General features: G+C 38.4%; 1 pseudogene; it reads right to left on the bottom strand.

Annotated features, from left to right (window-relative positions):
* The window catches only part of LOC138850097 (protein max pseudogene), a 126,566-nt pseudogene extending 109,992 nt beyond the window's left edge, over nucleotides 1-16,574 (bottom strand).
* Between the last annotated feature and the right edge of the window lie 420 nt (nucleotides 16,575-16,994).

Below are 16,994 nucleotides of genomic sequence, written 5' to 3'. Positions count from 1 at the left end.
ATCACAAGGCGGATGTTGCTAGTTTCGGTTAGGGCAATGCTTTCCCACAGTCTGGATTTTCCAGAGGAGTTGAGAATGTTGTAAACAACAAGATGGCGCCGAGGACCACGTGGTGAGCCTGCCTGCTGCATGACACCTCATCTGATTGGCCCGAGGATGCGTGCACACTGCGTGAACAGACAGCGGATTGGAGTGTTCTGTGCATGGACTTGAGCCTGCTTGCAATTGGCCAGATTTTGTATATAAGCTGTGTGCTGAGGAAGGAGGGGGCTTTTCTGTCCACTCTCCTCCCTTCATTCTTTCTCTGTCACTGTTATTTTCTCATTAAAAGTCTACTGAAGACCGATAAGCTGCGAACAGTGTCGTTCCTTTGCGGGCAAGGGAATGACACACATAGTGGATAAAACTGATATTATGGGCTCAAACTGTTCAGGGCTATGATACTGAACTGTTGAAAAGGACAAAAAGGTTTTTATATTTGAGGTATTTTCATGTGTGAGAGATGGTTCTAGAACATAAGTAAAGAAAGGAGAGCAAAGAAATTAAATGAGACGTCAACTGGTAGTCAAGAATTTTTCTTGTTTTATGTTTTATCCTGGCCTAAAACTTGATTCTCATACTGGTTATCCAGAACCAATGGAATACTGTTATATTTCATACCCCACAAGTAGAAGATAAGCATATTAAAGCCTAAAATTTTTATATTTATGCATATAGCCAATTATAATAACAGTGCCTAACAAGTGCTGAATAATTATCTGTGGAAAGGGCAACTTTTTTGTACCAATAATTTTATTTATTTATTTTAATAGAAAATTTTTATTTAAAATATAAATTTCAAAAGCACAATTTTTGGATTATAGTGGTGCTTCCCCCCATAACCACCCTCCCACCCGCAACCATCCCATCTCCCACTCCCTCTCCCATCCCATTCTTCATTAAGATTCATTTTTAATTATCTTTATATGCAGAAGATCAACTCTATATTGAGTAAAGATTTCAACAGTTTGCAGCCACACAGACACACAATGTATAAAGTACTGTTTGAAGAGTAATTTTACCATTAATTCTTATAGTACAACACACTAAGGACAGAGATCCTACATGGGGAGCAAGTACACATTGACTCCCATTGTTGATTTAACAATGACACTCTTATTTGTGATGTCAGTAATCACCAGAGGCTCTTGTCATGAGCTGCCAAAGATATGGAAGCCCCTTGAGTTCACAAACTCCGACCTTATTTAGACAAAACCATAATCAAAGTGGAAGTTCCCTCCTCCATTCAGAGAAAACTACCTCCTTCTATGATGGCCAATGGGCGACTTTTTTAAACAAATTTTCAATACTGAATGTTTTTTCCCCCTCTGGCATAAAACTGAATATGAGGAAAATATATTACAATACACATGGACTGTTATGATACTGACTTCAACATGGACTTTTTTCTATGCTTCTAAATCTAAATAGGCTTTTCTATAAGCACAACCTTAACAGAGAGGTTTGGGTACAAATAAGACTTAATACAAATATATCATCATACTAACAGGAAAAAAATGTATTTACAATGGAGCAATAGTACTATAGTGTTTTTATTTGTGCGTGACATTTCTTAACTTTAGAACTTGAGCTACTCTGAATATCTTCATGAATCTTGATGGATGTTTGTTTTTCTTATTTTGGATACTATCAACTGTCTTTTTGAGCAACTGTGAGACTGAAAAATGGCCTCCAAAGATGTTCAGATCTTAATTACCTAGAACCCATGAGGCTTATGTTATCTGAAAAAAAATGACTTTGCAGATGCAACTAAATAAAAATTGTAAGAATAGGATATTATACTGGATTATCCAGGTGAACAGATAGACGATCAAAAGTATCCTTAAAAGGAGACACTACAGGGAATATTATGGAAGAGAAAAAGTAATGTAATAACCTCATTGAGAAAGATTTGAAGATGCTACACTCTCGGCTTTGAAGATGGAGGAAAGGACTCCAAGTCAAGGTTTGTAAGGAACAAGGACTGGAGAAGTTGAGAAAGGGAATTCTTCCTGGTGTAAGTGATGGTGAACCTGGAGCTCACTGTAGTAATAGTAGTCCATTTCCAGGAGCAATACAGAAAGGCAGTCACCCTTTTTCTCTTTTTTATTCTCCCTATCTGGTGAGTGATGCCTATTCTCATAAAGAATGGATCCACCCCACTCACCTGCAAATCTCCTGTGGAAACACTTTCACAGAGAAACCCAGAAGTCATGCTTAGCCTTTCTCTAGGTATCCCTTAATTCAGTCGACACCTAAAATTCACTGTAACAGTATCTAATCTACAATTGTCTTTACTAGTAACTGCATGCCAAAGCCTTGCAAGAACACTGAGCAAAGTTGAGAGTGGTGTGCACCTTTCTGGGAAACCTTCAATGTGAAGAATGAGAAAGATGCTAGCATTCAGCTAGACTCTCAGAGTAAAAAGGTATGCTGGAAAGAGAAATCAGAAGAAGAAATGGAGTTGGTGCTGTAAGGAACATGTCAGGAATGTTAAATTCATGACCTGACTCAAGTAGAATATTCACACTGAATGACAGTATAATTGGTTTCCAAGAAAACATATATTCACAAGTTCCTTTTCCCTCCCATGACTGAATTATCTTTCCAAAATACTTTTCTTCTGGACAGTCCCATCTGTGTAAATGATCTCATCTTTCACAGCAACTTCTAAAGCTCCACTTTTCATAGCTCCCTGGGTTATTACTCAGTGCTTTGAGTAACACAAAGAAGGGTCTCAATCTTGGTATATCAGCTTAATGAAAAGGACATATGAAAAGTTAGTAAAACGCTCTTATCTGTAGAAAGGGTGCAATATTGCATTTAGCAGTTTGACATGATGATTAAATAGAATATTTTGTTAAGATGTTTAGCACATAGCAGCCAGAGGAAGTTTCTTAAAAATATTGTAAATTGTGAGGACTACTCTTATGCACATTAATATAAATTTACTTTAGAATATACATACTGGTTCATACTTTTATTTAAGCCTAATGTCTAAAATTACTTTTTACTTAAAATAATGTTCTTTCTTTTATCCTCTACTATCATTCTTTTAACAATAGAAGATTTAGAAAGGAAAAAGAAAAAAGCATCATGAACATCATCATGTCACATAGTTTAATTTTTTACTAAAATATATATAACCTATGCTTTAACTCCGCAATTTAATTGTGGTATTTCCTCATTATTAAATAACTGCAAAACATCATTTTTATGTTTTAAAGTACTATTTCAAGTGAACACACTGGAATTTATTTAACAACTTGTTCTGCTTACGTTATCAAAAGAGTAATAATTTTATGCAAAAATTTTTTCTGTTAAGATGTTCTCTGGACTGATGCTGCAGCTCACTAGGCTAATCCTCTGCCTTGCGGTGCCGGCACAACGGATTGGGTTCTAGTCCCGGTCGGGGCGGCGGATTCTGTCCCGGTTGCCCCTCTTCCAGGCCAGTTCTCTGCTGTGGCCCAGGAGTGCAGTGGAGGATGGCCCAAGTGCTTGGGCCCTGCACCCCATGGGAGACCAGGAGAAGCACCTGGCTCCTGCCATGGGATCAGCGTGGTGTGCCGGCCGCAGCGCGCCAGCAGCGGCAGCCATTGGAGGGTGAACCAATGGCAAAGGAAAACCTTTCTCTCTGTCTCTCTCTCACTGTCCACTCTGCCTGTCAAAAAGAAAAAAAAGAAAAGATGTTCTCTAAAGCTTTTTTCCATTAATATAAATTCCATTAATTGATATTTCTGAGGCAAAATGATTATAAATTACTTTATGGCAAATTATTTTTCAAAACTTTTGCAGTAAATCAATTTTTCTGCAGCAATTTATGTATTACTATGTTTTCTCATGTGCAGGGTTTTTATGAAACATTGCTAATTTGATACTGAAGAAAATTCTTTATACTTCAAAACTCTTCAGCTTCCTTTTCAACCCATCTTTTTTACCAATCATATTAATATTCATTAATCATTGATTTTATAGAGTAATCCCTACAAAATATGTTCCCTAATTTCCCATCACCTTCCAACTGAAGTTTCACACTTTTATCGTAGAATCAATTACATTTGAAATCTGATCATAACTACTTTTCTTTCCTTATCCACTTACTTATCCACTAAAAATGGTGAATTTACATTTTCAAGTTTTGGCTTCCAATGCCTATGTTACATACTCAGGGGAATCTCTTATTTATACATTAACTCTCTGGGATCCCCAGCTCATACACATGGCTGAGTTTTTGACACCATGACTTGGATAAATCAAAAGCACCATAACTTCATGTATAAAAATACAACTAGCTAAAGCATCTTGCTCCTATACTCTGTCGCATTTATGAACATGGAAATACCTCCCACACAGTTGCCAGGTCAGAAATTTACTTTATCAAATTAATTATCAAAATTACCAGCAAGCAAGCTTATTGTCTCTACCCACACAACAAATCTCAGGTCCCAGCCTGTGTCTTCATGATCACAGTGGCCTCCTGCCTCCCTTTCTGGATAATGCTGCGGCTGTTAACACACTTTCTTAATTCCATGCTTACACCTCCACCCACTCGTATTTCAAATTAGCCAGGCTCTTAGAGATGTTTAAATGACCTGCAAACTAATATAACCATGATTTTTCTAAGCCTATTTTTATTTACTTCAGTTTGTATTATAAATATCACTGTTGTATTCTGCATTTTTTAAAAGATTTATTTATTTCTTTGAATGCCAGAGTTACAGAGAGGCAGAAAGAGAGAGAGGTCTTCCATCCGCTGGTTCACTCCCCAGATAACTGCAACAGTCGGAGCTGCGCGGATCCAAAGCCAGAAGACAGGAGCTTCCTCCAGGTCTCCCACACGGGTGCAGGGGCCCAAGGACTTGGGCAATCTTCTACTGCTTTCCCAGGCCATAGCAAAGAGCAGGATCAGAAGTGGAGCAGCCAAGATTCGAACCAGTGCCATATGGGGTGCCAGCACTGCAGGTGGCAGCTTTACCCATTATGCCACAGCAGGGGCCCCATGTTTTCTGCATTTTTAAAATCTTCCAGTATTGGCCAGCATTGTGTCACAGTGGGATAAGCAGTAGCTTGTGATGCTGGCTTCCCATATGGGTACCAAGTCAAATCCTGATAGCTCCATTTCCAACCCAGCTTCCTGCTAATTCTCCAGGGAAAGCAGTGTTAAAATAGCCCACATGCTTGGGATTCTGTCACCCATATGGGAGACATGGATGGAGGTCTAGGCTCCTGCTTTGGCCTGACTCCATCCCCATTTTTGTAGCCCTTTGGAGGAATGAATCACAGATGAAAATCTCTCTGTCTCTCTGCCACCCTCCTCCCCTCCCTCTCTTTCTGTAACTTTGCTTTTCAAATGAAATAAATCTTTTTTAAAAATTTATTAAAACATTACAATATCATTAGATTGGTCAGTGCCGCGCCTCACTAGGCTAATCCTCCACGTGCAGTGCCGGTACTCCGGATTCTGTCCCGGTTTCTCCTCTTCCAGTTCAGCTCTCTGCTGTGGCCCAGGAAGGCAGTGGAGGATGGCCCAGGTTTTTGGGCCCCTGCATCCGCATTGGAGACCAGGAGGAAGCACCTGGCTCCTGGCTTCAGATTGGCGCAGCACACTGGCCATAGTGGCCATTTGGGAGGTGAACCAATGGAAGGAAGACCTCTCTCTCTCTCTCTCACTGTCTAACTCTGCTTGTCAAAAAAAAAAAAATATCATTAGATTATTGCACTGCTATAAGTAAAACTTCCTATGGCTTCCTGATACACATGGGAGAAATGCAAGGTCTTTATATTGGTATTTTAAGCCTTAAACAGTTCTCCTCCGACATCATTTTGTGGTACTCTCTCCATATACACCATGTGAGTCCAGGGCATTAACCATCTGTGAGCCTTTCAAAAGTGTCAAAAGTTCTTTCTTGCTTCAGGATTTCTACATATGTTCTGTGTACGTGAAAAGTCCAAATTAGCCTTTTATTTTGAATTTTATACTTTTAAAGGAAAGTATGGTTCTAATGTCACCCTTATCTACTAGAAAGTACTAGTAGGTCCTCCAGAGATTATTCAGGAGAAAAGAAGGACAATGAAACTCCTGTGAGAAAGAGGGATTCAGAGAGGGGCTTTACCAGTCTACCCGATGTTACTTAGACACACGGTGAGGAATATCTGGATTAGACAGCTCTGAAGGGCAGCTGTAGTTTGGGTCTTTAAAACCCAGTATTTATCTATGCCAGGAAGAAGTTGGACACAGATCCTGTAGGTTTTTAAATAAGACATTCTATAAATGGTTGAAAGTCTACTAAATTGGACTATATTTAAAACAATTGTATGTATAAAATTCCAATTTGGCAGCAATAGACTTTTGAGCTAAGAGCTTTCCCCATGCTGTGAACACGTAAACAACCTAGGGCTCAATACACAGAGTCCATTTTTTGTTCATTCATATAACAAGTACTTCATCCAATAAAGATTATTGTAGCACATAAAATTATTACAAAATCTTCCGTTGAGGTTATCTTACATATTTAATTACCCAAACTTGTAGGTTCAAAACAATTCATAAAATTCACATGTTCTTCCAAGTATTTCTTAAGAAACTTTACTGGTAACAAAATCATATTGAACTCTTCAGTTTTTCCTAACTTGCTTTCATTATTGCATTCATAGGACTAAGAGAAACTGAGAATTATATTTATGTATCACCTTGCTATTAAACATTCTTCTAAACATACTCCCTCCCCTGAATTTTTGCCTCTTAGAATAATTCTTACCCATTCTTACTCCAGGTTTTTTCATTTTTTTTTTTTTTTGACAGGCAGAGTGGACAGTGAGAGAGAGACAGAGAGAAAGGTCTCCCTTTTGCGTTGGTTCACCCCTAAATGGCCACTGCCGCTGGCGCTCTGCGACCAGCACACTGCGGCCGGCACACCTCGCTGATCCAAAGCCAGGAGCCAGGTGCTTCTCCTGGTCTCCCATGTGGGTGCAGGGCCCAAGTACTTGGGCCTTCCACCACTGCGCTCCCGGGCCACAGCAGAGAGCTGGACAGGAAGAAGAGCAACCAGGACAGGATCAGGAACCCAACCGGGACTAGAACCCCAGGGTGCCGGTGCCACACACAGGTGGAAGATTAGCCTATTGAGCCTCAGTGCTGGCCTACTCCAGGTTTTTAAATATCAATAACACTCCAATACACAGAATACACATACCATTATACCACTCATTATAGTTAAATATATGGGTAGGCCAGATTTTCCTAATATTTTCCATTTCTGTCAATCAAATAGAAAGAATTTGTAAGGAGAAATATAAAATTAATCATTTAGAAAGAATTAACAAGGGGAAACGTATTCTATGTTCAGTATCTTTGTTCTAACATCAAGTGTCCCTACTAAAATTTTCAGATTATGTTATAATTTATTGTTTCCCAAAGTGTAATATGCTTTATTTGGGAATCTTCAAAAAGTTTTCAGATGAAGAAAAATTAAGGGAGAGGTATAGAAGAGTTAATCAGTAAAATGTCAAAGTATGCAACACCAAGCTCCCATTCCTCCTTCCCCCTTAAAAAAGGTACAATCTGTTATAACCATGTTGATACAAACTCTGAAAAGCAGACAAAGATATACATTAAAATAAAACAACACTTTCAATAACAGAGAGGACATCAATACAAAAGATTGGTAAGGAAAGAAAACATTTGAACACCATGAACAGGCCAGAACAGATATAAACAGAAAACTCTACCCAACAAAACCTGATATATGCACATTCTTCTCAAGTGCACATGGCACATTCTCAGGTTACAAACAAAACTGAATAAAAATAAAAAATGAAATCATGCAGTGTCCTCACTTTTTTCAGTGGATTGAAGATAGCAATTAAGAATAGGAGGAAAATTGGAGACTTTACAAATGCATGGATATTAAAGTAGGCTAATCTAAACTATCAATGGTCTAAGAAACAATCATAAGGGAAATAAGAAAACCAACCTGAGAGGGAGAAAATGAAAACATAACCAAAAGCAAAATCAGTGCTCGGAGAAAAATTTTTTGCTATAACCCATGTATTTAGAAAAGAGAAAAGAAATCTCAAATCAGTTACCTAGTTTTGCACCTTGAGAAATTAGAAAAGGAAGATAAAAGCAAACCAAAGCTTATACATTGAAGATGATAACAAAAGATTACAGTGTAGACAAAAATTAAATAATGAATAGGAAGTCAATAGTGAAGGTCATGAAAGCCAAAAGGCAGTTTATTAAAATGATAAAACACACACACACACACACACACACACATTTGGCTTTACTGGCAAAGATGAGGGGCCGGTGCTTGGCGTAGCGGGGTTAATGACCTGGCCTGAAGCGCCTGCATCCTATATGGGTGCTGGTTCAAGAACCAGCTGCTCCACTTCCAATCCAGCTCTTGGCTATAACCTGGGAAAGCAGTAGAAGATGGCCCAAGTCCTTGGGCCCCTGCACCCACGTCGGAGTCCCGAAGGAAGCTCCTGGCTCCTGGCTTCCGATTGGCACAACTCTGGCCATTGCCAGGCATCTGGGGAGTAAGCCAGCGGATGGAAGACCTCTCTCTTTGTCTCTCTCTGTAACTCTGTCTTTCAAATGAATAAAATGAATCTTTAAAAAAGAGAAAAAAATCTATAGCAAGTAAAAGACAGGAAAAATCACTACGTTCCTAAACTTGTTTTTATGAAATGCACAAAGTTTGTACACATTAATTAAAAGGCTTCTGGGAGAAAAGAGGGCTATATACCATGATTAAGTGTGATATATGATAATAATGCAGAGAGGTTACCATAATAAAAATTAGTCAAGTTAATGTACCACATTCATAGAAAAAAAGACCACTACATGATCATCCCAATTGCTACAGAAATAGTATTTGACAAACTTCATATCCTTTCATGATCGAAAGCTCTCAGAAAATTGAAAATAGAAGTAAACTTCTTCAAGAGAATAAGGACCGTTTGTATGAAACCCAAAGGTAACATTATATTTAATGGTGGAAAACTAAAAGCTTTCTACCAAAACACAGATTGAGGTACCCAGAGGCTAGAAGTAGCAGTAAAACTGAATTAGTGCTTAACAGGTATAGAATTTCTGTCATTAGCAATGCAATTACTACACATTACTACACAACATTGTGGATATAACACCACTGAACTACATATTTAGAAATGAAAAGGTGACATAAGAAATATGGTATACATTTTATGTCACTCTCACTTAAAATTCATTTTTAAAATTAATAAAAGCCATGTAAAAAAAATTTTTGTAGTTGAACTTTAAAATGATCTGAAAGTCAACAGCATTTGTCTTTTTAAAGCTTGTTTATTTACTTGAAAAGCAAACCTGCAGAAAGAAACATGGGAGAGATGGAGGAACAGAGAGAGAGAGAGTGAAAGAGAGATGGAGAGAGAAAGAGAGAGTGACAGAGAGACAGAGAGAGAGAAAGGAGATCTTCTATCCACTGGTTCACTCCCCAAAGGGTCATAATGGCCAGGATCAGGCCAGTTCAGGAGCCAGGAGCATGGGACTCCAACCAGGAATCCCACATGGGTAGAAGGGCTCAAGCACTCAGGCCATCCTTCAGTGCTTCCCCAGGTGTGTTAGCAGGAAGCTGGATCAGATATGGAGAAGCCATGATTCACACTGCCACTCATATGGGAAGCAACTTAACCAATAGTCCTGCAGTGCCAGCCCGACATTTATCTATGAATATAAGAAGGCTTAAAATTAAAAACAAGACTTTAAATAAGACTATGTTTTAGCTATATGAAATAAGGTTCAAGTTCTATGTATACTTGAAAAATATAACTAGTTGCTGTACAATATAACTGTGGTAATATTGCTTCTTTCTAAAATATATTGATCTGGGGCCGGTACTGTGGCATAGCAGGTAAAGCCGATGCCTGCCGTGCCAGCATCCCACAGGGGCACTGGTTCAAATCCTGGCTGCTCCACTTCCAATCCAGCTCTCTGCTATGGCCTGAGAAAGCAGTAGAAGATGGCCCTAGTCCTTGGGCTCCAACACCTGCGTGAGAGACCCAGAAGAATCTTCTGGCTCCTGGATTCGGATCGATACAGCTCTGGCCATTGCAGCCAATTGGGGAGTGAACCAGCAGATGGAAGACCTCTCCCTCTCTCTCTCTCTCTCTCTCTCTCTCTGCCTCTCCTTTTCTCTGTGTGTAACTCTGACTTTCAAAAAAATAAATAAATCTTTAAAATAAAATAAAATGTACTGATCTAAAATGAACTTAAAAACAATGGAAGAGCTTTTATATAGATCTCACAAAAATCAGTTTTTAAGCATTATGAAGCTAACTCATATGCAGTTAGAACACCCTAAGGAAGCATGAAAGACAGGAATTATAATGCTCATTTTGCATATAAGAAGGGACAATAGGTAAGTAACTGGAAATGTACATTGTGCCATCCCTGGCTCTTAGTAGAAAACCCACAACAAAGCAAGAAGTCATGAAACAGTTTAAATCAACAAAAAATGATCAACTATCAAATTTATCCAATGTCATCACATACAAACACACACAAACACACCAAGTTTCTTCAGAAAGTTCATGGAAAATAGAATTAAAATATAAGTTTGATATAAAGAAATTTTGAAACCCATGGATTTGTTTCCATGGTACTCATTCCCCAAAAACTTTTGGAATTATGTGTGTGTATGTGTTTGTCTCTTATTTAAGGCAAAGAATAATCAATAAGATTGAAGAGAATAGGCAGCTGGTTTGAGAAAACAAGTTCCCTGACTTTCTCTTTGTTAAAATGATAGATAATTAGTAGCAATCTATTCTGCTCTGGCCATCAACTGTGTTTATGGTCAGCCACAATTTAAGCATTGAAGACACTCTATTATGAGTCTGCTCCATCTAGCTACCAGCAGCTTTTACAATAACTATAATGGATATTTCCAGCCCAGTGCCTCTCTTAAGCTTTCCAAATTGATCTCAACACTCATGGATCATCCTGTTGAATGAGATCTTATAGTACTGATTTGACTGATTTTTATTGTTATTTGTCTGAATTACAAGCCTTGAGTACACAAAATTATAGTATTTTTGCTTGTTTTAATCCTTATAAGCCAGAATTTTGTTCACTAAACAGTAATTCCAAATTATTTGGGAAATTTATGACTAGAGTTAGCAGGAATTTTATATAGAAATTAATTATTTTAAGTTTTTACTCAAAAGAGGGAGCAAAGTGGTTGTTGCCCTGTATTTTTAGAAAGAACTCTTTTCTGCCAAAAAGACACAGAAAATTGGTCAATGACTAAATGAGTCCTGCCACAATAGCAGTATTTACACCAAAGTAGAATAGACAAGAGAGAAAAATTTCATTAAATTTCAGTACAAGTTTCTTACATCTATTAAAGTTAATAAATTCATTAATATGAAATTAACTATATTAAGAATTGTTTTACATACAAAATTTATGGAAGGAACATTAGGGCTAAGTTGCTGGTTCTAGGCTTTTGTTTCCATATGTAGCAGTATGGCCTCTTAAAGGCAAAAATAGAAATGGAATGAGCAGGTAACCATGGAAACTGCATGTGGCAGTTATGGAAAAATGCACTTAAGATGTAAAAACAAGAAGTGAATATACAGCATATAACAAAAACACATTCATAGTTGTCAAACTGAAGTGCAGGTATGAATATGGTTCACAATAGTCTTTGACAGTAATCCTAGTGCTTAAAGAAATGTCTGTTAAAGACATCAATTTTACTGGAAAGCTACAGATAGAAAAAATTGCCGATAATTATAGTTTTTGAGTATGCTAGTAAGAGTTTAATGGATAGCATATGAAATTTAATCAAGTCAAGCTTCATTTAAAAGTATGTTACATTCTTTGACCAATAATCAAAGAATATTTGCTGCCTATTGCATTTCCAATGAAAAACCAATATTCTGGCTTTCCAGTGTATCTGAGTGAAAGTATTTTGTCCTCTGAACTCACAGACAATTGAACATTATGAACAATACTAGTGATAAGAGCAGGGGATTATATAAAGGATCAAAGGTAGAGAACTGATTTTTAACAAGATAAAGAATACATTAAAATTATATAGTACTACATTGAGATTCCCTGTTCTAAACAGCTAAAACCTGAAATGTTTGAATGTCTGAAAATTTGAATATTGACATGATGCTACAATTGGAAAATTCCTCACCTAACATCACGTGACATAATCAAACTGTAAGTGCTCTAAAAATATTGCAAGAAATTACTCAGGCTGTGTTTAAAGTATATATAAACATAAATAAATTTGTGTTTAGAGTTTAGTCTCTTCTCCAAGATAACTCATTATATATGTGCAAAATATGCTAAAATCTGAAAAAAATTGAAATGCAAAACACATTTGATAACAAGCATTTTAGATAAGGTATAAACTGAAACTTCTATATTAAAATGCATTAGGAAGTGAATACATATTTTTATCATAGAATTTATTATGACAATGTTTAAGTAAAGGTCATGATAGTTTTTTGATTATTGTCTTACTCCCCAACCATACAGTGAACTTTCTGGGACTAGGAATCCCTATTTTGCTTCATAATACCCTGACTACCTATCTCTGTGCCTCCTTATAAGCAGTAGGCATCTGTGTTATTTGATGAATGACTTAAAGAACAAAAATGCCTTTAGGAAATCAAACAAAGTGGTTGGGATCAGGTAAACAGAAATTGTAATTTGGGTATAAGAATATAATAAATGAAATGCTTCTGTCGTAAAGATATCCAAAAAATGTTTAGTGTTTCACAAAAAATAAAAAACCACACCCACTTCTAAAAAAGTGACCTTCATGCAGAATTTGAAGTACCTCTATGGAATATACTACAAGGATTATGCCTATACAAACTATTTGAAAATGTACTTAAGAGAAGACTTCCAACTTTTTTTTTATTAACTTTTTATTTATTTGACAGGTAGAATTATAGACAGTGAGAGAGAGAGAGACAGAGAGAAAGGCCTTCCTTCCACTGGTTCACTCCAAAAATGGCCACTATAGCCGGCGCTGCACCTATCCAAAGCCAGGAGCCAGGTGCTTCTTCCTGGTCTCCCATGAGGTGCAGGTACCCAAACACTCGGGTCAACCTCCACTGCCCTCTCAGGCCACAGCAGAGAGCTGGACTGGAAGAGGAGCATCTGGGACTAGAACCGGTACCCATATGGGATGCCGGTGCCGCAGGCGGAGGATTAATCAAAGGAGCCATGGCACCGGCCCTAGCCTTCCAACTTTTTAAGAAATTGTATTGGCAATGTAACCAGAAGCTTTTGACTGCTCCCCAAACAACCTCAAATCCTGAAACTGCACTAACATGAAGCAAATTAAAAGCTCTAAGGCTACCAAGAAGCACCTTCTCTCCAAGAGACATGAACAAGGATAAATAACAGTCAAATATAAAACAGTTCCAGAAAAGTCAATATATTCTCTCTGGAGATCTCCCATCCCTAGCTCTAAGACAGACACAGGGGCCACCAGATCTAGTGATCAGTGCTGTTGCCCCACTCTGAGACAGAAAGATCAAATAGTTTTTAAAATTCCCATTCAATAGAATTTGTTAATTACTATGTGTCAGTAATTAATATCTGTTTTCATTCTTTACATTTCTCAAAGACAGTTTTAAAGCAGCTGTATTGTACGCGTTCTGTTTTCTACAATGGGTATATGGTGCAGGTGCACTTATTTTGCAGTGGGCCAGACAATGAGTTCTGCTATAAGGAAAGAATAACAGATCATCCCTGGACTTTGAACTGGATATAGTTAACAGTGATCTTGGGAGGTGAGTAATTCTTGGGAGGAGAGGTGTGTCGATTCTGAGTGTATGAAGATTATGTATCATTTGACTGATCAGAGTCTTCTCGTTTAGAAAGATAGTTTGATAACCTAGTATCCATTCTCCACTTTAATAGTAATTTTGGCTAAGAACAGAAACCTAATTACAGAGTGTTTCCAGCCTCCCTCGTAATTAGGTATGACAATGTTTCTATGCTTTGAACAATTAGGAATGATCAGTTTTCTGTGCTTTGAACAATGAAGTGTGACTGAATCTAATGTAAGCAAATACATAGTCAGGTTCTTAAAAGGAAAGTAGAGTGTTCCATATTTCCTTTCCATTGACAGAATTCATATGCAATAGTAGATGATGAAGCTACCACATTATAGCACAGGATGGATGTATAAAGAAAACAAAGAGAGTAGCAGCTCCAAGTACTATTGAGGATACCATAACATTAGGTTTGAACTTCAATTATTCTATGTCTTATTACAGAAGCTCAATTAATATTTTGATTATTTTTAATATTTATGCATTTACTTGACAGGCAAAGTTAGAGAGAGAGAGAGAGAATGAAAGAGACAGAGAGAGCTTCCATTCATTGGTTAACTCCCCAAATGGTCAGAGTTGAAACTGAAGCTTCTTCCAGACCTCCCACATAGGTGCAGGGGCCCAAGCACTTGTGCCATCTTTCACTACTTTTCCAGGCTCATTAGTAGGGAGCTGGACTGGATGCAGAGCAACCTGGATTTGAACAGGTATCCAAATGGGATGACAGTGCTGCAGGCAGTGGCTTTACCCTCTACGCCATAGCATTAGCCCCAGTATTTTATTAGAGTAATGATGTCCATATTATATATTTTTCATTTTATTTTCATCATATTTAAAAGGAGCATGATTATAGCTACTTCTTAGGATTAAATAAGATTTTGCCTTGATAGCCCTTAATACACAGGTGTTCAAAAGCAATAACTTTTATAGCAAGTTTAGTTTAATTTCTTGGTATATAGGAATGATATTAAGAGTGATACTCAGGGTCAGTACTGTGGTGTGGCAGGTAAAGCTGCTACCTGCAGGGCACTGGTTTGAGTCCCGCCTATTCCACTTCCAATCCAGCTCTCTGCTATGCCCTGGGAAACAGTGGAAGATGGCCCAATCCTTGGGTCCCTGAACCTATGTGGGAGGTCTGGAAGAAGCTCCTGGCTCCTGGCTTTGGATCAGCCCAGCTCCAGCTATTGCAGCCAATTGAAGGGTGAACCAGTGGATGGTAGACCTCTCTCTCTCTCTCTCCCTCTGCCTCTCCTTCTCTCTCTGTGTAACTGACTTTCAAATAATTAAGTAATTTTTTTTTAAAAAAAGAGTGATATTCTACATACTCTGTCCCAGACTCTCCTTGATCACTAAGCTATCCTTTATTATTTTAAAAGATGATACATTGTTATAAAATTAATAGAAATTTATGGTGGGGCTTAATTACTGATCGAACTCATCACTCCACATATATCATGTCTCACCCAATTAAGTTTTAAGAGCTAAACAATAGTATTGCAAAACCTCTTACACCAATCTGAGCTTTTCAATCCACATTCAGGCTATATACAAAGTAAGATAAGTATTTTTTTCCAATTCTGTTGGCCTTTTTTATTTCAAAAAAATATTTCAGCCCATGTTTTGAGTAAACATCTAGTAATATATGATTTTCTCATGCAAACCAATAGCAATAGTTGTCTAAAATTAAAATTGCATTTGCATAGCTCACCATATTTCTACACTAGGAATTAATTTTGCTTGCCTCCACATTCAAAATTTATTTTAGAAGTTTTTATTGGATGTCCTAAGCAGCTCAGTGCTTGCTCTGACAAGGCAAGCTGCTCTCATAGCCCTTGCAATTCCAGCTTTGCCTTGACCAACTTATCATATAAGGAAGAGGAGCACTGTGGACAAATGTGGAGGGTGCAGATGCACAGCACGAACACAAACACAACTGCAGTAGCCAAGAGCCAGAACAGGTGGCAGCTTGGAGATGTAGGTGAGACTGGACTGCAGCAACCCGTGGTGATATACCTGAGAGCATTGGATGAGTCCAGGCAGGAACCTTGGGTGCTAGCAGTTGCTAGTGGTTGCCTATGGATGCAGTGGGTAGAGAAGGGGCACATTTGTCTCACCCCAATTTCCCCACAATAGCACTGCTGCCTGGCAGAGAAAAGGCAGGTGCCATTTTGGGTTTGGGCAGGAGCTGTAGAAGCCTTGTGCACACACACTGCAACTAGGTGAGACATGACACCATCTTCTTGGCAGTACTGGTGGCAGTATAGGGGAGACAACAACATTTGGCCACTGGCTCTTGTGTATATGTGATCCAGAGATTCTAGAAGAGGGAAAAACCTGCAGTCCACACTGACTTAGAGGTGGGTTAGGAGTTGGCTGGGCAACCAGGTAGGACAATGAGGTGCTTACAGCTTCCCAGGATCAAGACGCCCAGGCAGAGCTGGCTCACGAAACATCTGCCTCTTGTTGACTGGACAGGCTGGAAGTACAAAATAAAACCACTGCACTCAGTGACTGTGGGAGCCTTGTGTGCTGAAGCCATGGGGACTCGGTAGTTACGTTAGAGGGTGCAGGGTGTAGCTGGGTCTCTGGGCAATCACTGGGCGTAGTTCCACATGCTTGGATCTTGGTTGTCTAGGGTGGGTAATTACAGTGAGAACTGTGCTCACAGTGAGGTCTGCGCAGATCATTTGTGCTGTTCTTATAACGGTGTGGATGAGTGTTGAACATACTGGGAGTTAACTCCAAGCATTGCTCAGCTTGGAGGAGTGGAGGAGAAGGAGTGTTCTCAAAAACAGGGATAATAATTCCCCTCTTCCGTTAACAAGCAATCTACCATATCCAACTTGGGTATTACCCTGGACTTTTGCCCCACCTTGGAGCACTGACCAGAGCTCCCTGGCCAAACTGGCCATACATATCTTGATATTCACTCAAAGTTCAGACATTCTACTAATCCACAGAAGCACTGCTCAAAGATAAAAGCCAACAGAGAAAAAACAATTAACCACACAAATACCTAAAAATAAATGCTGAAATTCAAGAAACAAGAATAAGGAAGACATCATGACCCCCCGAAAGGAACACAACGTTTCTTTTTTTTTAACTTT

Source organism: Oryctolagus cuniculus, chromosome 6 (genome assembly GCF_051225735.1).
Source record: "Oryctolagus cuniculus isolate XC-2025 breed Fujian yellow rabbit chromosome 6, ASM5122573v1, whole genome shotgun sequence".
NCBI classification, from domain to species: Eukaryota; Metazoa; Chordata; class Mammalia; order Lagomorpha; family Leporidae; genus Oryctolagus; species Oryctolagus cuniculus.
The sequence above is the reverse complement of the archived record's forward strand: the minus strand, read 5'-3'. Positions and strand labels throughout refer to the sequence as shown.